The sequence below is a fragment of the Sceloporus occidentalis genome, unplaced genomic scaffold (genome assembly GCF_023333645.1).
Source record: "Sceloporus occidentalis isolate IW3139 unplaced genomic scaffold, rSceOcc1.0.p SCAF_3, whole genome shotgun sequence".
NCBI classification, from domain to species: domain Eukaryota; kingdom Metazoa; phylum Chordata; class Lepidosauria; order Squamata; family Phrynosomatidae; genus Sceloporus; species Sceloporus occidentalis.
Window position 1 is genome coordinate 6663633 of NW_028316983.1, and position 23110 is coordinate 6686742.

The following is a 23110-nucleotide window of genomic DNA, read 5'->3' on the forward strand; positions in this document are numbered from 1 at the left end:
ATGAAAAAATAGGACTATAATTCTGTAGTGTGTATGCTTGGAAGCATTTCCTTTTTCAGACTGCAATCCCCTGAACCTGGTCAGCTGGAAGATGCTGAAAATTGTAGTCCAAAAAAGAAACTTCCCCTTCCTCTACCTGTCAACTGTCATAGGATGCAAAATAGTTACAAAGCTGCAAATAAGGACAACTGAGTACGCAGCTGTTGGAGTGCCATCTCCACAAAGAGAATGTTAGAGCTGAATGGGCCAACATATGCTCCCTTAGATATTAAAACTCCAGTTCCCATCAGCCTCAGTCAGCAGTGAGGTATAATATCCATGGACTAAACCAGCCATTTCCATATTGGCATCTTCTATATATGTTGCATTGCACCTCCCATCCTCCCCAGCTAGCAACAGATCTCATGCACTGAGTGGAGGCTGGACTAAAGCACTCAATACTTTTTTGCTCTTGGAGGAGATGGGTGAAATGATTATCGCTTACAAAAATGTAGATACAGTGGAGGCCCTTTCACCCTCTTCCTTGAGTAGACTTGGGTTAATAATAAAATTTTATTGCTCAGTCCAAAGACCATTACAATTGCAAAATTGACATTTAAACATTATTATTTAAAATTGAAATTAAGTACAAGAACTTGGGTTGGTTTCTTACTTGGCAAAATGGCTCCTATTTGGTTGCAAATCCAGGCAGCAGTGATGCCAGGAACTGATCCCAACTCACTGTTTCTCTCCCTCCCTCCATATCTCTTTTGTTAAAAGCGACAAGCAATGAAGCCAGGAACAAAGATGTGTAGTTTAAGGGTCATGTAACACTGAGTCCATGAAAAGGCTTCTTAGGCAGTATGAACAGGAATGAAACAGGCTAATTTCTGAGTGGTGGGTTGTTGTGTACTTTGTGTTACTTGTTGTGATAAAAGGGAGTGCCTCCATTTATCAGAGCTTTCTTCCCAGATAGAAAACAGTTAACATTTGTGTTGTGTATTATGTATTATGTAAATGCAAATACAGGTATTCGAAAATCCTGGGACTTCTTGTCCCTAGCATTTTGAATAAAGGGTACTCAGCCTGTAAAACATTAGTTTTGAAACATGATTTTACAGTAAAACACACATAAAACACATATTACATATTTAAAAAAACAAAAACAGCACCCAGTACACCTGTAGTATATCCCTCTACCCCATCAACTTCAAGGCAAAAGGCTTGTTTGAATAAGAAATACTTTTCCTGCCAGTGAAAAGAGAGCAGAGAAGGAGCCCATTGAGCTTCCCAAGGGAAGGATTTCTGTAACAGAGAAGGGAGGACATCCAGGAAAGCAACAGGCCATGAACTGCACCTATATCTCAGTGTTGCAAGATGGCATTGGATCCGCTTCTAATGGAAGGTCAGTAAATACTGTATACTGTCATGTATCTAGAAATTTTGGTCAAAAAATTGACTTAAAAAAACAGAGTCAACTTATCTCCAGGTCAATGCAAGTACTTGTCATCATCATGGGCCTCAGCTCCCAATAACCAGGCGAACATCTTGGTGTGGTTAAACAAAGTACTTTATTCCCAGGAATTGGGACAGAAGTTTCCCATCTGAGGTTTGTGTTAGCAGTGGAAATTGTCCCTCGAACCCTGAGCTAAGAAGCCCTTCATCCAAACCTCCCTTTTCCAGCCGTGATTGCCCCCCTTTGATCCAGATCAAAGTGAGCTTTCATGTCCCCCCTTCCCTTCTGGTATTATCATTTAATCTTGCTAAAGGAAGAAGAGTGTCCCTGGTTTACAGTCTCCCAATCTGTTTGCAGGAAGAAGGAACCATAAGCTTCCATAAACTCTATCAATGTCCGCTGGCCATTTGCCTCTCCCGTTATTTTCCCAGGCTTATATTTTACATAGTTAATATTTCCCGTTCAATACACCCACATGTTGTACTAGTACTAGTACTAGTACAGCACCTAGTTCTGACAGTACTGTACTTTAACTCTTATATTAAAAAAGGCACCATCCCCTGGTGAAAGGCAAGAGCACAATCTGTCCTGGTAGCACTGACCCCCTCTTTATTCTCTCATCCATCCAGCCTTTAGTATGAGCACAGTTATGCCTGATGGTATTTTGTAAGTACTTTGGCATTGTTTTCCTTTGCTTCATCCTTTAGATTCTTTGTTACATACTCATCAGTGTGACTCTTGACATATCCATGGGTCATATCAGAATCCATAATTTTGACCCCAAAACCTGCCCTGGACTCATACATGAGATCGACTTATAGTCAAATATATACTGTAGATGTATGGGTCTTTTAAGGGTAAAAGTGAAAGTGCCTATAAATCAGAGGCAAGTATCAGAGTGAGGCGGGGAACAACAACAAAAAATTCAACACTTGATGTTACTAATTGTTGATTTATTGTCCAGCCCCCCTGATTCAAGGGGAGAGGTGGGTAAGAAAATAATAATAATAATAATAATAATAATAATAATAGAACTAATTCAAGAAATCCCTGTTTTAAAAAAAAGGTAGCAAGAGAGAAAATTGGAAGGTTCTTTAAAGCAAACATACAAAGAATTATTATTATTATTATTATTATTATTATTATTATTATTATTATTATTAAATTGTGGAACTGTGCCATGATGAGTCAAACCTGAGTTTTGAATGGGATGGGAAAATTTGGCAGCACTTCAGACTGGCAACCACTAGAGGGAGCCATGGCACCTCCTGCTGGGGCAGGCAAGCCTACTGGGAATACCCTGATCAGCCTTCAGTTGTTTCTATAATTGTGATAATAAAATTGGGGTTTATGTGGTCTTTTCTGAATGGCTGAAGAGCAGCATATATTAATCTGGGCACATTCTTTCAACAAGACTGCAGAGTAGCCCAGCATGGTTGGACTCAGTGCTGCAGATAAGGCCAGCTAGTGCGTTAAGAAAGGGGCAAGATTTGAATTGGGATCAGCTCTGCCATTTGAAAAAGTGATGCAGTTGCCTAAGGCAGCCAGTTTGGGTGCTGTGAAAAGGCAGTATGTTGTTGCCTATTTAATCTGTTGCTGTTATGCACCTTTAAATTTAAATAACTGATGGTGACCCTATCATAGGGTTCTGCAAGGAAGACTTATTCAGGGGAGGTCTGTTGCAAGCTTCTTCCAAAGCTTCTGAGAAAGTGTGACTTGTCCAAGATCACGGAGTGTGTTTCTGTGGCTGAACCACAATTTGAATGCACATTTCCTGGAGTCCTAGTCACACATTGAGGCCACTACACCACACCAGGTGTCGTTAAATAAAGGTCCCCTTGCCTAGCGGCTCTGTGGTTATGTGCATTCGAATCCAAATTATCATAGAGTTTTCTTGGCAGGATTTATTCAGAGGAGGTTTGCTGTTGCTGTCCTTTGGGGCTGAGAGTGTGTGACTTGCTCAAGATCACCCAATGGGTTTCCTTAGCTGAGCAGGGATCTGAATCTTCATCTCCCAGAGTCCTAGTCCAAGACTCAAATCACTATGCTATGCTGGCTTTCTATTGGAAGCTTTCCATGGCAAGATTTGTTTAGAGGATGTTAAAACGTTGCCTCTCTCTGAGGCTGAGAGACTGTGACTTGTCCAAGATCACCCTGTGGGTTTCCATGGCTGAGCAGGGATTTGAACCCTGATCTCCCAAAGTCCTAGTCTAGCCCCCCAACTACAATGGACTTCTGGTATACGCTGTGGTTTGCTTCCAGGACCTCCCATAAATACTAAACATTCATGTCCTATAAAAAACAATGGCATACTGAAATGGTGTCCCTTATATAAAACAACAAATCCAAGGTTTGCTTTTTGGAATTTATATCCTTTTGGAATATTTTCAACCAGTGGATGGTTGAAGCCACAGGTAAAACAATCCATGGATGTGGAGGGCCAACTGTACTACCCCACACTAGCCGTCTTTAATTTGTTACTGTGGTGTTTTTATTGCTGGGGATGTGAAAATGTGTTTGTGATAATATCTTTGGCCTTATTTGTCTAAATAGCTTGATCAGCTTAGGATAACAGCTATTAGTCAATGGCTTTTTGTAATAGCTTTTAGTAAAATACAATAAATGACTGGCTGTCTGGCATGCTTTTGATAACAGTTTTCTTGTTCCTCTGCGTATGGCGGATAGGATTTGCTGTTTAGTCTCTGGCAGCAAAATGTCTTGGGATTCCCATAATTTGAATAAAAGACTTCTAGAATCAAACTGCTGTGTTTCTTAGCTTTGATCCAATCCGCTTTTTAAGAAAAGTTGTTGTTGTTTTTAATGATGAATCCCTGAATTATAAAAAAGCTAACCTATATCAAGGAGATGGAGCTTAACTTTAGGCTCACGGAGTTATGTAGTAGTTGTGAACACAGCCTCATTAGAGAATTGTGATTTTGCACAACCAAGAGAATGTGATGATGCTCAAGTGCACTTCATGCGCAGTGGCTGTCCGTATGCAACATGCATATTTTAATCATTATTTTAACTTGTAAGCCTCTTTGAGTTCCAATTTTGTGGGATATAATAATAATAATAATAATAATAATAATAATATGCTTGCATGCACAAGAGCAATGGATGTGCAACTCAGATTCTGCAATCTTGACTCAAATAGGGCCATTCAACATTAGACAGAACTCTCCAATCACTTCCATAGAGGAATGTCCAAGTGCAAATACCACCAATGGGATCCAGCCTTTATTTCTTTCTCCATGAATGCACTTAGGGCACTTCCAGACTGAGGCTCATAGCACAAAGCCATAGCTAACAGCCAAATGCCTTATTGTACAGTAAAACATCACAGCAAAGATTTAATATTGGGGAGGTGGGATGTAACTTTAGTTTATGGGGTTTATGTGGTGGTTACACAAACAATGAGGGAGTGTCTCCCAACCAAAAAGATACCACAAAAGTCATTTTAGCTCTTTTTTCTTTTAGCTCTTTCTAGAGTTTTCTGTTTTGCTTCCATGACCAGCACTCAAATGGATTTTAATGAACTTTGATATCTCCAAGCCTAATTGTGGAATCTCTAGTGAGCATTAAGAACTATTGAAGCCACATGCATTATTTAGCACTTATTGTCTCACACACTGTTAGAACGTGTCTCTATCACTGTTTAGATATTGCATTATTGTATTGCCCACAGCTTGCTTATTACTGTGTACGTTCTGTAGGTCTTTCTTTCTTTCGCCCTTTCTAGTATTATACACTAGTTTGAGTGTTGGATTACAACTCCAGACCAGGGATCAAATCCCATTCAGCCACTGGGCAAGTCATGCAATGTTGCATTCAATGCAAGGTCTGCATAACAGCTAATCTGTAACTCCACATGCAGAAAGGGATGATACATGACATCTTGGCCAGTATTTTTTGCTGTTTCAGGATGAGTGTGTATCTGTGTATTGAGGATGAGATATTGCTGCCCAAAGACTATCTCCTAGAGGTTAATTTTAGTCCAAAAAGAGTTTTCCAGTCCTTTCTAGAGAGGAAAGGCCACATAGGAGCTTTCAAGGGCCACATGAGTCCCACATTTGCTCTTAAATGGCACAGCTGACTGACAGAGAGGGAAAAAGCTAAAGTAGTGAGCCTTTTGTTTGTTGGTTTGTTTGCTGATATTTATTGGATTTATAGTGCACTTTCCCCCCAAAATGGTATTCAAGGTGACTTAGAATTATTTTTAAAAAATGACAGAACTAAAACATTAATTACAAAAGTTAAAAATAATTATATTATGCTAATATTAAAACATGTCGACCTCCCTGGGTGTCCCTGGACAAGTCACACTACCTCAGCCTCAGAAGATAGCAATGGCAAATCCCCTCTAAGGAAACTTGCCAAGAAAACCCCATGACAGGGTCATCTTAGGGTCTCTACAAGTCAGAAACTACTTAAAGGCACACAGCAGCAACAACATTAAAACATAACAGTATTAATGCCTGGTTCTCCAAGTATTTCAGATTTCATCTCCCAGAAACCCCTTCCAGCTTGGCCAATAAATAATGATAATAATAATAATAATAAGCTTTATTTATATAGCGCTGTAAATTTACACAGCACTGTACATAAAATCATTTAATTAGACGGTTCCCTGCCTTCAAGCTTACAATCTAAGAAGACGCGACACAGAAGGAGAAGGGAATGGTTGAGGGGAAGGGGATCAGGTCCAGCATTCTTCTCTCCCTCTGAGGCCTGGACCAAGGCAGAGGGACAGATGGAGGGCTCTGTATCTTAAGGATAGGCCTGATGGCGTTGGCCCACCCTCTCTCCCCCTCAGAGGCCAAGATGGAGTCAGATGCCTTGTGGGAAGGGTTCAGTTCCTTTCTCTCTCTAATAATAATTGTTATTTATATTTCCCACCTCTCCCTGCGGATCGAGGCGGAATTACAACAATAAAAACAACAATTACAAGATTAAAACTACAATGTCATATAAAATACAGTAAATAAAACAATATACCACTACCAATACAATGTATTGACTAAATTGTCACTAAAAATACATATCATTACAAATAGAGGTGGAGTATTTCTAACTCTGTTATAACAGATTGGGTGGATAGGCCTGCCGGAAGAGATCCGTCTTAAGTGCCTTCTTAAAGGCATCTATGGTGGCAATAAAGCGGATCTCCTCCAGCTAGTCGTTCCATAGTTTGGGGGCTACGGCAGTGAACGCTCTGTGAGAAGTTGTTATTGACCTGGTCTTAGCATATTCCAATAGTTGCTTCCCAGATATTGTGAGAGTGCGGGGGGATTGTGTCCAGGAGCTGAAACTCCAAACATCTGGAAGACCAATGTCTGAGAGCCACTGGACAAGAGAAGAGGTACATAGATGCAGAAAGGATAAAGCAGATCTTATTGTCTGGACAGTTCAATGGCTGGTGCACCTTCAGAAACTATATTTGAAGTGCTGGGATCCTTTTGGTGACATGCACTAGCATAAGCTCTCATTAGACCAAAGTATGTCCTTTTGAAGTTGTGGCTGAAAGAGGTATCTGGTTAGGGTTGCCATTTGACCTGGAAAACCTGGAAAATCCCAGACTGAAGAGACCAAACCAGAGATTGCCAAACTCTGATCCAACAGATATTTCGGACCTCAGTCCTCAGAATTCCTGACTGTTAGCCAAGGTGGCTGGGGCTTCTGGGAACTGAAGTCCAAAATTCCTGGAGGACCAAAGTTTGGGAACCACTGAAATCAATAATGTCTCGGCTGGCTGGGCCAGTCGAAGCAGTAAATTCCTGCTATCCCCAAAGTGAAGTTGAAGGCTTCCATGGCTGGCCTCCATAGTTTTGTGTGGGTTTTTCAGGCAATATGGTCATGTTCTAGAAGAGTTCATTCCTCACATTTCGCTTGCATCTATGGCTGGCATCTTCAGAGAAATCTATCTAAAGATGCTATCTCTTTCAGAAATCTGAAGGTGCTATCTCCTTTGTTGTAGACTGATGGGCAGATTAAACTGTGGCATTGGCAATGAAGCAGGAAAGCATGCAAGAAGACTGGTGCTGGCAGGAGCCTCATCCTGCCCTGCAGGCTCTGGTTGCTACTTCACAGACATAGCATTGCCACCTTATTCTTCAGTTCCCTCCCCCCTTCCCCAAACATGTCCAGAAGGCAGGATAGGAAAGGAGGCAAGCAGAGATGGCCTTGTGTTGTGTTGTGGTTGTGTCAGAAGCTTGACCCTAGGGCTAGGAAGCACAGAGGACATTCATGTCCAAACATAGGGAGTCTCTTTACTCTTTGTAGCTATTTGGGCGCCTCGTCTCTTCACGCCAGCTAAGGGAAAAAAGAAAAAGAAAAGAGCTCTTAGCTTGGTACAGGTACTGAGGTTGAAACAGAATGGTAAAAAATGAATGTGTTGAATTTGCACAAGCAGAATGCAAATTCATAATATGTATAATTGTAATAATTTATACAATATACAAATTAGCTGTTCGTTTGTGAGGGACTCAAATATGGCAACCCTATATCTTTTGCAACAGTAAATCCACCCCACCCCTCGCAAACACACACACAGAGACACTAGCTGCAAAACCCATAGCAGAATAAGTCCCAGGATCATGCTGCAAACCCACTGATTGGCTGTGATAATTGCACCTGGAAATCAATGGGTAGGATTGCAAGATAGGTGAAAGAAGAAGCCCAGGAGGAGAGGAATGCTGGCAGGGATTTACAGACTGTTGTTGATTTGCACCTTCAAGTTGTTTCCAACTTATGGCAACCCTAAGGCAACTCTATCATGGGGTTTTCTAGGACTGAGAGTATGCGTCTCTCCCAATGTCACCCACTAAGTTTCCATGGCCAAGTGGGGAATCACACCCCAGTCTCCAGAGCTACAGCAAATAGCTGCTCTCTCTGTTTCTAATGTATATCCTGTCACACCACTTCCCCGCCTGTTATGGCAAGACAAAAGCACATGCAACTCCTGATAATCACGTGCAGAATGGACCTCCTTCTCCTCATGAAATTCATGCCTGGTAAAGTATGTTGGTGAGGGATTTACAATCAGTGACACAGTCATGACTAAGTAGCCATCATGAATACAAAACAGTTACCTAATTTTACTCATTTGTAACTGTTCCGTCAGTTGACTTAGTATACTCAGGGTGCATCCACACAGCAGAAATAACGCAGTTCAACACCACTTTAAGTGCTGTAGCCCCATCCTATAGAATCCAGGAATGCATAGCTTTACCAGGTCTTCAGCCTTCTCTGGCAAAGAGTGCAGGTGCCTTACCAAACTACAAATCCCAGGATTCTGTAGGACAGACTCAAAGCAGTTGAAGTGGTGTCAAACTGCATTATTTCTAAAGTGTGGATGAACCCTTTGCTGATCCAGGATTTTGACCACTGACCTTACCCTATTTGGAGATCCTTGGTATTCTCTGGGGGCCTCCCATCCAAAGACTAACCAGACTGAACATGCCTAGCTTCCAAAATGTAGCTTCCATATCCCAGTTGCTGGCTTCTCAGTGGGACCATCCAGGGAATAGTGTAGATCTGGGGAAAGTGAGGAAAGGTGGCTGAATATCAAGGAAGAGGCATCCAATTGCATGCCATGCTGGTCTAACCCATCATTTTGCAGTGAGAATGGAAGTTCAAGAAGGAGGACAGCTAGATGATTGACTGGAACAAATTAGTGTTGTTTTGAACAACAAATGTGTCAGTGTGTGCCTGAGAGCTGGTGGAACAGAGCCTGAGTCAATGTGCATCTTGTGATTCTGTGAATAACATGTTCTAGTAGCATCATATCTTGTGGAAGGTCAAGAAGGCATGATGAACTTGAACTCCATCGCTCTGGCCAGAATGAGAGATGCTGCAGGGAGATGTCTCATGATGGAACCAAGCCAGGGAGAGGGAAATCACCCAAACCTGGGGAAGGTTGCTTAAGAGCTCAGAAATTGTAGTTTTTGGACTACAGCTCTCCAAATCCCTCATCCATCCAGCTGGCTGGGCGATGCTGGGAGTTATAGCCCAAAACTAATATCCCCTAGTATCATGGAACAGCTGCAGCTTGGACCAGACACAATAAAATAATCCAGGTAGAATATGGGTTGAATATTTGTTGTTCACATGACATCCTCACATACCAATGGCATATATATGACTGTCCCAGGTTTCCACTCCATTATATCTGAGCAAGTAGACTGAAGTCTACAAAAGTTCATGCTGCCAACTTCTTTCTTTCAGTTGGTCTCAAAGGTGCTACAAGAGCTCCTGTTTCCCATCATCTGTCCATCTTAGACTTTATACCAGGGTGCGCATCTCTGGAGGGCCAGGGAAATACCTTAACCTTCCAGGAAACCTTGGAGGATTGCACTCCCACTGCACTTAGTGTTGCAGAAATAAATACAGTTGGACCTCCACGTTTGCAGTTTTGACTTTAGCAGATTTGATTATCTGTGGATTTGATTATTTGTGCTGCATCCGTAGTGCAGAAATAATCCAGTTTATTTCTGGTTTATCATGGCTTTGCTGCCATGAGCCAATACTATGCAATTCTGGGATTTACAGTTTTGTAAGTTATTTGGCCTTCTCTATCAGAGAGCTCTGGTGCCCCAACAAAATACAGTTCCCAGAATTCCATAGCATTAAGGCATAGCAGTTAAAGCAGGATTATTTCTGCAGTGTGGATGCAGCCTTGATCTGTCTAGGAATCTCTAGGTGTTCCAGCAAGACTGTGGTCAGCTTCCACCAAAAGTCATGCTGGAGGACCTAGAGATTCCTAGAGAGAACTCTTCTCTAGGCATTTGTAGGTCTTCCAGTGCAATTTTATGGTCAATAGTTTTTTGTGGGTTTTTTGGGCTACAGTTCCCAGATGTCAGGAATAAACTCTCTTCTAGAACATGGCCACACAGCCCGAAAAACCCACAAAAAACTATGGATGCTGGCCATGAAAGCCTTCGACTTCTGTATGGCCAGTGTCTGGCAGATGTTGATCACAGAGTTGAGCTGGAAGACCTAGAGATTTCAAAAGATCTCTCAGATTAAAAAGAAAGAAAACATTGCTTTTTTTTGTTTGCAGTTTTCCCACCTTCACGGGGGTCCAGTCCCCTCAAACCCCAGCAAATGAGGAAGGCCTACTCTAAATAATGTCTTCCTGTGATTCCCCAAATCCCCTGTAATGGTCGTGTGGGGTATTCCTGCCATGTCATGGGACCTTTCTGGGCCCCTAAAGGGAATTTGGGAGCAAAAATGTTTTTTTTGAAAATATTTGCATTTTTTTAACCCCTTGGGGATCTTGGGGCCACCAAAACCAGCCCTGTGACCCAAGCGTCACACTTTGCCCACCCCTATTGTATGCCAAATTCCATTTCCACCAAAGTGGAAAACCCTAGGACAGGGTCACCATTCAGAGTTGACTTGAAGGCCCATAAACACAACAGATCAAAACTTAATTGTCTGGAACACTGTGTAGGTTGTCCCCAGTCCTGTTATTTTCACAGCAACCCAAAGTGTAGACACAGACACCAGTGTAGCATCTGCTAGCTCCCATCTCAGTGAGTCAGTGAAACCACTGCAAGGTTTATTCCAAACTTTAAGGGAACTGTCCAAGGTATGCAGCTGGTTAAGAAGTCAAATCTTTAGCAGATGCAAGTTCTAATCTGAGGCTAGGGTTTGTTTATATAAAGATTTAAATCCCGTCCTTGAGGCATTTGCTTCAAGTGGCCTTTTGACTTCACTGCAACACCGTGAATCAAATATTCAGACCAGCAGCAAATATTTGCAGAAGTTAGTAGGGAAGCAGAGTTGGCAGTATTAATGAGCAAGAGCACACAAGCTAGGAGAAGCATTGCTGCGGTTTGCTTTTGCCGGCATTTGCAAAAGTAAATGCTCAGTTAGCTGAGTGCAAACTACTTTGGCACTTTGAGCTTGGTTTGCAGCAATCAAAGGAAACTGAGAATTGAGTGGGAGGAGAGGAGAGAAACTTGGACATTTTAAAGCATCTGAAATGTGGCACGAAAGCTGCTTTGCAAAGCGTGTGCCTACCCCTTTGCCTTATGCAGTTTTTTATTTCAGTGGCGTATTTTGTGCAACCATGGTTAATTCTCATGCTTAATAGAGATTTCTTTTGTAAACTCATTAAGGCCTCCTCCATGTGACATCACCAAGCAAGGATTAGCCCTAGATCTCAGATTTGGTCTCTGAGATCCCAGGGACTGGGATAGTCCTAACTTGCCAACCCTATAGTGAAGTTTTCCACTTTCTTCCATTGAGAAAAACAAGCTTCATTTATATACCACTTCATACTTCCTAAGCAGTGTCTAAGTGGTTTACAACTGTAAGCTAATTTGCCTCCAACAATCCAGGTACTCATTTTAGCAACCTCCTCGGAAGGATGCAAGCCTGAGTCGAGCTTGAGCCCTTTTGCTGGTCTTGAACTCGCAACCTTGTGGTTTTGAGTGAGTGGCTGCAGTACAGGCATTTAACCACTGAGCCACAAGTTTTCCAAAAGGAGAGAGGAGAGGTTAGGAAGAAAACTCCCCAGCAATGTGAGGGTTAGTGAGAACCTTTTCATGACACCGTCTTGTGAAATGCTTGTATTCCCTGCAATTGCACAATATTGAAATTGATTTTTTTAAAAGCCAGATCAGCATTTGTGTGTGTATGTATGTTAAAGATTAAACAAGATGTGCAATAGAGAAGGGAAAGAATGGGAGGGGAAAAAACCAGCCTGGAAGTTGACACCCTGGGCTGGCTGAAGAACAGCCCAGACTTGTTAGCTTGGTAATTCTAATTTTTAAGGGAAAGGGGAAGAGGAAAAAAAGAATAAACCAAGAATCCCAAGAGGCATTGTTTTGCTGGAGAGTAACAAGCTGATGGCTTGTGAATTGTTTCCACAACACAGATCTGCCCATGTGCCCCCTTTCCCCCTTATTCTTTGGTCTGTTCTCCCTCCCTAGTTACCTGTCTAAGCCCACCCAGCCTAAATATTTAAGGCTGTTTGCCCAGAACCCACCTTGCAAAGAGAAGCTTTGCAAAGAGAGTCTTTGCAAATTTGCAAATAGAAGGAAGCAAAGCTTTCTGAAAACTTTCTGTATATGACTATGGGAAGGTGAGAAGAACTTTGTTGTTGTTCTTGTGTGCCTTCAAGTCATTTCAGACCTACGGCAACCCTAAGGCATGGGTTCAGTGTTGTTTTCTTGGCAATATTTCTTCAGAGGAGGTTTCCCATTGCCTTCCCTTGAGGCTGAGAGCATGCGACTTGCCCAAGGTCACCCACTGGGTTTCCATGGCCAAGCTGGGAATTGTACTTTGGACTCCAGAGTTCTAGTCCAACATTCAAACCCTTGTGCCACAGGGGCTCTCATTGGGACCCCACAAAAGCCTGGGATTCAGAGAGACACACAGGAGGGCCTTGTGCAAATGAATAGCAGGTCTCTCTTTCTGACACCTTGGTATCTTTAACTGAAAGCTTTCCAGGAACAAAGATTTCTGCTATGGCTGGTGCTGTTACACTGCTTCTTCTCCTGTGCTAGTTATCACAGCCTGATGAAGAAGCAAGAGCAAAGAGATCATGGCCCTAGAATGGAATTAAGTAAATTGGATAACATTTTGCAGAGGCAGGAAGACATAGTGGTTTCACTGCCCAAAAGCTACCTCTGCTCCTTGTCTACTGACATAACTACTACTGTACTTCTACAAGGAATTATTCAAGTGGCAGAGGGAGGAGGAGGAGATTATAGTGTCTAGGTTCTAATCTGCACTGCAGTTTAGGACTGCTTTAACTGCCATGGCTCAATGCTATGGAAGTCTGGGATTTGTAGTTTTGTGAGCTGTTTAGCCTTCTCTGTCAAACTGCTTTAACTGCCATCATTCAGTGCTGTGGAATTGTTGTGGCCCAAGAGATCTCTGACAGAGAAGGCTAAATAACTCACAAAACTACGAATTCCAGAACTTGATAGCACTGAGCCATGCCAGTTAAAGCAGTGTCAAACTGCTTTAATTCTGCAATGCAGATTAGAACACAGTAGAGCTAAGCATAGAGGAGAGGAGAAGAATCTTGCTCTTCCCAGCAGGTTCAGGCAAAAGCAAACTGCTGCCGCTCCTCCTAGCATGTGTGGTCTTCCTCGTGAATAACTTTTGCCATCTTAACTGCATTCTGGTGTTACCTGTCCACATGTGTCCCAGCTTTCATCTGTTCAATGTTTACTTGGGATCGCCTTTCTTGTCATTTGAATTCCTTGGTTTGTGCCCTGCCCTCCAGAGCTGCTGCATTCTTGTGAATGGTAGCACTTCACCCTGAGTCAGGTTTGTGTATCCATGAAATATTATTACACGAAAGAGCATTCAATCCTGAGAATTATTCCTTGCATTCTAAAGTGGTAGAGGCCAGACACTGGGCATACATAGGTTTCGGTTTTTTAGAATGGGGTATCATTAAATGAGCACTGCCATGGTCTCCTCTCACTTCAAGACTTTTGTTTTGTTTCTAAACTAAATGGTACTCAGCTGCTACCTACGCTGAGCCAAATCATGCAAAGGCACCCTGCCCACCATCTAAATGTGCTTCTCTTTGGTCTTACTGACTTCCTATTATACCAATTCTGCTGGGACTAGAGCTAAAAATGCTACATTATATTTAAAGACAAGGCTAGCTTCCTGTTAAAACATTACTGTAATATGTTGGTGGATTGTGATTCTTATAGAAAAACGTTATTCAACTTGTAGTACCTTAGAGACTAACTGAAAGAAAGAAATTGACCAACTTCTTTCTTTAGTTAGTCTCACAGGTGCTACAAGATCTCTCTACAATAATATAACACAGTGCTATACAGTTGGCCCTTGGAACTTGCAGGGGATCCGTTCCAGCCCCCCCTCCCCCGAGTTCCAAAACTCACACATATTCAAGCCCCATAGGCCTGAATGAGGCCCGTGCATGCAGAGGCTCCCCACTGACGTTAATGGCAGTCACCCCTCTGTGGATTTTCGAGTCCACAGATCTCAAGTCCACCAACTTTGAGAGGCAACTGTCCTCCTCTCCCTTACCAGGGGATATGTTCTGCACCTCTCTGCATAAGGGGAAAATCACATATGCTCATGCCCCATTGAAAATAATGGGGAGCATACATGCAGCACCATTCACTACATTGTCCCGCGGCTTCAGCAAATGGTGAAAGCCACATATGGGGAGCCTGCATATGGCGTGGGCTAACTGTATAATATACATACACAGATGCATAATAGAACTTGTTACCTCATTATATTACAGTGACATCTCAGCAGCCTTCGATAGTATAGACCATGGTATCCTTCTGGAATGCTTGAGAGGTTTAGGAATTGGAGACACTGCGCTCGTGCCTCCATTCCTACCTCTCAGGCAGATTCCAGATGGTGATGCTTGGGGGGCAGTTGCTCCTTTAAAAGAGAGCTGACATCTGGCATTCCTCAGGGCGCCATTCTGTCCCCATGCTGTTTAACATTTATGTGAAGCCGCTGGAAGAGATCATCCAGAGACATGGGGCGCGGTGTTATCAGTATGCTGATGACACCCAAATATGCTTCTCTATGTCTCCGACTGTTGCAGTGACTAAGGATGGCCTCTCTCCTCTGAATGCCTGCCTTCAATCGGTAATGGGTTGGATGAGAGAAAACAAACTCAAGCTGAATCCAGAGAAAATGGAGATACTCGTGATAGGCACCCCAAGTCCAGGGAAGGAAATCTGTCAACCTGTCCTGGACAGAGTCATACTTCCTCTAAAGGACAAAGTTTACAGTTTGGGAGTATTCCTGGACTTGTCCCTACAGTTGTCATTTCAAGTAGATGCGACAGCCAGGAGTGCTTGGTACCAACTTCGATCGATACGCCAACTGTGTCCCTACCTGGACTGAAGGGACCTTGAAGCAGTGGTACATGCTCTGGTAACCTCTCGTCTTGATTTCTGTAATGTGCTATACTTGGGGCTACCCTTGTACCAAGTTTGGAAGCTTCAGTTAGTTCAAAATATGGCAGCCAGACTGGTCACCAGCTCTTCAAGGTTTGACCATATAACACCTGTTATACTGGCTGCCAATAAGCTTCCAGGCGCAAAACAAGGTGTTGGTTATTACCTTTGAAGCCCTACATGGCTTGGGCCCGAGTTACTTGCGGGAATGCCTCTCCCTACATAATCCACCCCACACTCTCAGAACAGCAGGGAAGAATTTGCTAGAACTACAAATGACTAGATTACTCTCAACTTCCCAAAGAACTTTCACTGCAGCGGCTTCGAAATTGTGGAACAGTCCCCAGGAAGAGATCCGTCTTATCACCTCCTTGAATGCTTTCAAGAGGGCAGTTAAGACGGATCTCTTCCAGTGAGCTTACCCACCTGACCTAGTATAAGAAATATTGTTCCATTCTTGACTAAGATTTGAGTATCTCTGTTCCTCCCTTGATCTTTGATAGAAGCTGTTTTAAAGGAACTATTTGTAAACTGTTATCATATTTTATTGTTGTGTTTTGTATATTTTATCGGGTTGTGATCCCGCCTCGATCCATCTGGGAGAGGCGGGAAAATATATTAAAAAATATTTATTATTTAATTATTATGTTTTAATTGTGTTTTAAAATTGCACTGTGTTGTTGTTGTTGTTGTTTTTAAGCATCTTATGTGAGCCACCTTGGGTCCAATTTGGGAGAAAGGATCAAAGGTGCGACTAGAGCAGTTTGCTTCTGCTTCTTTTTAGTCTGGCTTTTCCCACCTTAGAGCAGCTGCGGTGCAGTTTCTGGCCACTTCTGGGGTGTGCGTCATCTACACCGCACACCCCCAAAGTGGCCTGAAAGCACTTCTTTTGGTCTGTCTGTTTGAGGCCAATGACTCCAAAACCCATCTACCTGATGGACTTAGCTCACTACACAATGCTGGCTGAAGATGATAGGAGTTGTAGTCCCATACAACTGAAGTCCCCCCAAATGGTGATGGATGGTTCTCAAGGGAATACAGTGAAGGCAGAAGAAACTGTTGAATATGTTGACAAAAACATCTCTGTGGGATTCTGCTGAGAAATCCATTACTGAATAAATAACAGAAGCATCATGCCTCAGCTGTCGGCACAGTTCTTTAAAAGCTCATATGAGAAGAAATTGGTGTGATTACTCAAAAATCAGCCCCCTCATCAGTCGAACTCACCTATCCAGAATATAGTACAGTACACTCAATTCAAGATGGCATCTGCACTGCAGAAATAATGCAATTTGACAACGCTTCAACTGCCATAGTTCAATGCTATGAAATTCTAGAATTTGTAGTTTAGTGAGATATTTAGCCTCCTCCGTCAGAGAGCTCTGGTGCCCCACCAAATTACAAATCCCAGAATTCCACAGCATTCAGCTGTGGCAGTTAAAGCAATGTTTAACTGTGCTGTTTTTGCAATGCAGATGCAGGCCAGCAGAGCTTTTAAAGTTTCCTTCATTTTACTTTACAGGCCTCTATTTAAAAAAAAAAAAAAAAAAGGCTTAACGTCCATATAATATTTAATCTAAATAAATTTTGACTAAAATGTAGTTTCCTGCAGAATGTATTACATAAGTATTGCAATATTACATCAGTGTTGCAGATTCTGGGCACAGTTCAAGGCACTGGTATTAACCGTTAAAGTCCTAAGTTTAATGTCTCAGCAACTGGTTTCCCCCCAAAATGCCTCTCTCTGTGTGTTGCAATCAGCTGGAGTTACTCTGCTCATTCCTTCTTTTGCATCAGAGTTTTAAAGTGTCTCCAATAAAAATAGGACCTGGTCTCTATGGGACATCCAAGAAAAAGATCCACCAAACTTGGGCTGCTATGCTGTTAGTGACTTTGCAGGTATACACTCAACCTCATACCTTCCAACTGCTCCAGTCTGGCAGGGAGAGTCCCAGATAATTTTCTGCCATCCCACTTTCCCAGCTGCTATTAAAATGTCCCAGTTTCTCTCTCCTCCTCCCACTTTCCTCATTCATCCTCCATTTACTTCAGTTGCTGCAAACTGAATTCAAAGTGCAAAAGACGTTTGCACTCAGGTCAGCAGCTACAACATTGCTAAGTAAACAATGAATTTCACTCCAAATTAGGTATCAGTTATCCTAGTTAAATGGAGCTTCCAGCTTCAGAGCAGTATACGCCATAATAAACGAGGGGAATGTTGTGGCTTTCGAGCCCTGCTTGGTGGAATAAAAATGCTATGCACTCGTTCAGTCCTTTGAAAGTTATGGTGTTCAGTCCCTACATCCAGTTCAGTGCTCTTCTTTTCTTATAGAGTACATCTACACTATAGAAATAATGCAGTTTGATACCACTTGAAGTGCTGTAGCTCCATCCTATGGAATCCTGGGTTTTGTAGTTTTCAAAGGTCTTTCGCCTTCTCTGCCAAAGAGAGCCCGTGCCTCACAAAACTACAAATCCCCGGATTCTGTAGGATGAAGCTAGGGTGTCAAACTGCATTATTTCTCCAGTGTAAATGCACCATTAATTTATTGTATCCATCTCTATTTTTTGCTACAAGGATGCTGGAGCAGATAGACCTACTTTGTCTGGATCCCTCTGGGCTGTTCTGACAGCACAAAAAGACAGCATTGTCAAAATGTGTGACATTCTCCACAAAACAGTATGCTTTATGTGAAAGATAGAAAGCCAGCATGGTGTGGTGGAGTGTTGGAATGGGTTGCCAGGGGACCAGGGTTCAAATCTCTGCTCGGCCATGGAAAATCACTGGGTGACCTGGGCAAGCTTCAGAAGGAGACAAAGGCAAATCCAACTCTAAAGGAACCTTGCTGGAAAATCCCTCTGATAGGTTCGCCATATGAATGCCATAAGTTGGAAATGACTTGAAATTATAGCACAATGTATAACATAATGATAAATGTATTACAGGTTGCATATCCTTTACCTAAAAATCCAAAATGTTCCAGAATCAAAAAGGGTGGCTAAGACAGTGATACCTTTGCTTTCCGATGGTTCAGTGTACACAAACTTTGTTTCATGAACAAAATAATTAAAAATATTGTGTATAAACTTACTTTTGGGCTATGTGTATATAACGTTTATATGAAACATAAATGAATTTCATGTTTAGCTGGGCCTCATCTCCAAGATACCTCATTACGCATATGCAAATATTCCAAAAAATCCAAAATCCAAATAAATCCAAAATCCAGATAAGAGATACTCAGCCTATGATATCAAATTTTAAAAATAAAATTTGAATAAAACCTAAATCAGGCTCAGATTTTTGCATTCGTTCATTTATTCATTCATCCTGCATATAATAATAATAATAATAATAATAATAATAATAATAATAATATGTTTTATTTATAGACCGCTATTCCGCGATGATCATAGCGGTGTACAGTAAAATCGTAATACAACAAAAAATACAGTTAAAGGAGGGAGAAGTCTCGTCCTTCAGGCAGTCCCTGATGTTGCTGGTCTGCCTGCTGGCTCCCTCTGAGGCCAAGATGACAGTTGAAGAGGGAGGGGCCTCTTCCTTCAGGCAGTCCCTGATGTTGCTGGGTCTGCCTGATCGCTCCCTCTGAGGCCGAGATGACAGTTGAAGAGGGAGGGGCCTCTTCCTTCAGGCAGTCCCTGATGTTGCTGGGTCTGCCTGATCGCTCCCTCTGAGGCCAAGGTGACAGGAAGGAGGGGCCTCTTCCTTCAGGCAGTCCAAGATGTTGCTGGTCTGCCTGATGGCTCCCTCTGAGGCCGAGATGACAGTTGAAGAGGGAGGGGCCTCTTCCTTCAGGCAGTCCCTGATGTTGCTGGTCTGCCTGATGGCTCCCTCTGAGGCCAAGATGACAGTTGAGGAGGGAGGGGCCTCTTCCTTCAGGCAGTCCCTGATGTTGCTGGTCTGCCTGATGGCTCCCTCTGAGGCCGAGATGACAGTTGAGGAGGGAGGGGCCTCTTCCTTCAGGCAGACCTTGATGTTGCTGGTCTGCCTGATCTCTCCCTCTGAGAGATATAAACACCCCAAAGCGAGACTGGTCTCGAAGGAGTGCTCCATCCTAACCCTAACCCTAAAGTGGTGTATAATTGAACCATTGTAGGTGCATATGTAAAAAGGACGGAGCCGACTGTTGCAGTGGCAAAGCAAAAAAGGGAAAGTGTGACATCTCCAATGGCTATAAGTACAACATGCACAAACCAGACAGTCCAAGATGGGGCATGGGATAAAGGGTCATGTAGGGGGAGCATGATTGTGCATTGCCAGGATCTTACTGGGCACACCTCTGCTCCAATGCCCTGTCCCGGTGGAGGGTTGCAGGTATTACTGTGTGCACTATCAAAGGTGGCACTCATTCAATTGGATGGCATCTAGGTGGCAGGCTGTCACCAGCGGTGTGCTTGTGCAACAGTGTGCAAGGATGGGGGAAATTAAAAAATTACCCAGCAGTACAGCTTGACTCCGCGCCATGCGACCGTGGGGTGCACATGCAGGCAGCCTTGGAGTGGTCAGTGGGGGGTCTCAGCCCACACTTGGAAGAATCAGCTTCAGCCGCTCTTTCCTGCCTGTCTGCTTGACCCCACAGTTGGCGTTGCAGCCAAACATTAACAGCAGTCCAGTGTCATGAAAGGGTTTGATTGTATGACTAATCTAGTTGGATATTTTTTGCATTCGCTATACAGTTTGAAGCTGGGAAAAGATCTGAAGGCTGAGAACAGACAGGATTTTACTTTTCTCTGTTGCTAATCTGGTTGTACAGTTCTCATTGTTATTAAGGGGGAAGATGGGTCACACTTGTGTACTTTGATTTTCTTTGTTTGCTTCTTCACTATATAACGCTTAAGGGTTCATTTTCCATTTGCCTTGGCCTGGGAGGGAGAACTTTTAAACCAGGTCCCCTATATATTCAGCTATAGGGATTTAATTTGATTGTGGCTTCGCCATGTAAACCCACTGGTGACCTTGGGCAAGTCAGTCTCTCAGCCTCAGAAGATGGCAATGGAGAAACAGAAAAGCCTGTGGCCTTGGGGTTGCCATAAATTGGAAAAGACTTGCAGGCACACAACAACAACAACAACAACAACAACAACAACAACAACAACAACTGAATCATCAATAAAGCTTATGCTATGGCAGTAACATCTCTTGTTGTCCACCACTGAGTATTGACATCATTAGGATTGGCATGACCCAATGCGGTAATTCATGGTCCCATACCACACCATGCAGAATCTTTAGTAATGTTTTTTGTACTAATGCTACTCATCAGTCATAATTTCTGCATATCACTGAATGTAATGGCAATAGTTCTGTCATACTGTTGATGTTGTGTGCCATCAGGTCCTTCCTGACTTATGGCAACCCGAAGGTGAACCTATCATGGAGTTTTCTTGGAAAGATTTGTTCAGAGAAGGTTTACCTTGCCTTTCCGTGAGGCTGAGAGCATGTGACTTGCCGAAGGTCACCCAGTGGGTTTCGTGGCCATGCAAGGAGTCGAACCTTGGTCTCCAGTTTCCTAGTCCAATGCTATGCCATGCTGTCACTCCCTGTTGCGACGCAAACAACTAGCCAAATTATACCTTTAAATTGCAATATCATACACACAGCCTAGATGTATTTACATGTACTTACTTTCATGTGGTTAAAGTGAAAATTTGGGAAGATGTGACGTTTCTGAAGAAAAATGTAAAAGAATAAAATTTAAATTTTAAAAGATTAAAATTTTAATTTTAAACTCCCCCTGCAAAGCCTCGCTTTTCTCCTCCCACTGAGCCTCACCCCACTCACACCATCTTTTCTACTGAGCTCCAGTGTTTTAAAGGGATGCAGGTAAATGCCACAGCCCATTTCTGCCAAAAGGCAAATATTTGGGGAGAGTAGTGTCACCCTCTCTTAGGGATTCGCACTCCTTGCACTCCCATAATGACACCCCTGACTTAACCCCGGAGAGGCCTGGAACAACACATAGTTCTGGACCAAGATACATGGTTGGGGCCAATAGACCCCTGTGCACCTTTCCCTCTAAAATGCTAGAGTTCTAGTGAATAATTACAATAAATAATTATTTACTATTTTGAGTAAATGGTTAATCAATTGCCACCAGTGATACTCCATCCTAGCCTCTGAGGGGGAGAGAAAGGAACTGAACCCTTCCCACAAGGCATCTGACTCCATCTTGGCCTCTGAGGGGGAGAGAGGGTGGGCCAACGCCATCAGGCCTATCCTTAAGATACAGAGCCCTCCATCTGTCCCTCTGCCTTGGTCCAGGCCTCAGAGGGAGAGAAGAATGCTGGACCTGATCCCCTTCCCCTCAACCATTCCCTTCTCCTTCTGTGTCGCGTCTTCTTAGATTGTAAGCTTGAAGGCAGGGAACCGTCTAATTAAATGATTTTATGTACAGTGCTGTGTAAATTTACAGCGCTATATAAATAAAGCTTAATAATAATAATAATAATAATAATAATAATAATAATGTAATAGACCTTTCTATGGGGCTTGGTCCTTTCAATCCACTCTTGGACACAGATGAAACTGAGATGAAATAGGTTAGTGAAATGACTGATACTCAGTTTTTGGCATATAATATCTTAGGTTAAATATTTCTTGCTCTCAGTGCTGCACTGTTGTGGTATCATACAGTAATACAGTGAGCCCTCCATATTCACTGGAGTTAAGGGCACAGGACCCCATGAAAGAGGAAAAACTGCATACACACACACACACACACACACACACACACACACACACGAGAGAACACCTCTCTAGGATTTTCTAAGTCTTCCGATGCAACTTTATGGTCAACATCTGCCAGAAGCTAACCATAGATTTATGACAGAGGTACTACAAATGCCTATTGACGTGTTTTCTCTAGGGAGTTATAGGTCCTCCAGCATGGCTCTACATTCAACTTCCACAGAGTTGCATGGGAGGAATTAGAGAGAACCTACTAATCAAATCCGCAAATAATCAAATTTGCAAATAATCAAATCTGCAAAAGTCAAAGCCACAAATGTGGAGGCCAACTATATATAGGTCTGTTTAAGCACTGCTGTAAAAAACCATAGGAATACAGGCATACTGCAGTTAACACAACCTCTGACAAAGGCGCTCCTTTTTGCAAAATCATTTTCTGTTCACCCACGCCTCCTTTTCCTCTGTCTATCTGGGAGTTTTTTTGGCAGCATTAGCATCGAGAGGATGCTGGAGAAACACAGAGGTTTTTTTTAATTTTTAGATTAGGTTGTTATGGCTGCAGTAAGCAATACAATACAATTTGGCACTGGGAAAGAAGGGATTCTACTTTAACTGATCCTGCTATAGGGTTGCAGTTTATTGATGACCTTTCTGCCATGGATGATTTCCTTTCACATGTTGTTGTTATTGTGTGCCTCCAAGTCGTTTCCAATTTATGACAACCCTAAGGCAAGTCTATCACAGGGTTTTCAGAGGTTGAGATTGTGTGACTCACCCAAGGTCACCCAGTGGGTTTCCATGGCTGAGCGGGGAATCGAACCCTGGTTTCCATAGCCATAGTCCAATGCTTAAAGTACTTCACCATGCTGGTCATCCTCTCTTGGCATGTGCATATTGTTAATCTGGATTAAAAAGTTTTCTGAAACATCTTTTGTTAATATAGGAACCTACCCCTATTCTTTCCATGTTTTTCTGCCTCCGATTCCCAATTTTCACTTAAAGAAGTATGTTCTAGCAAGACCTCTAGTTCATTAATTGATGGAT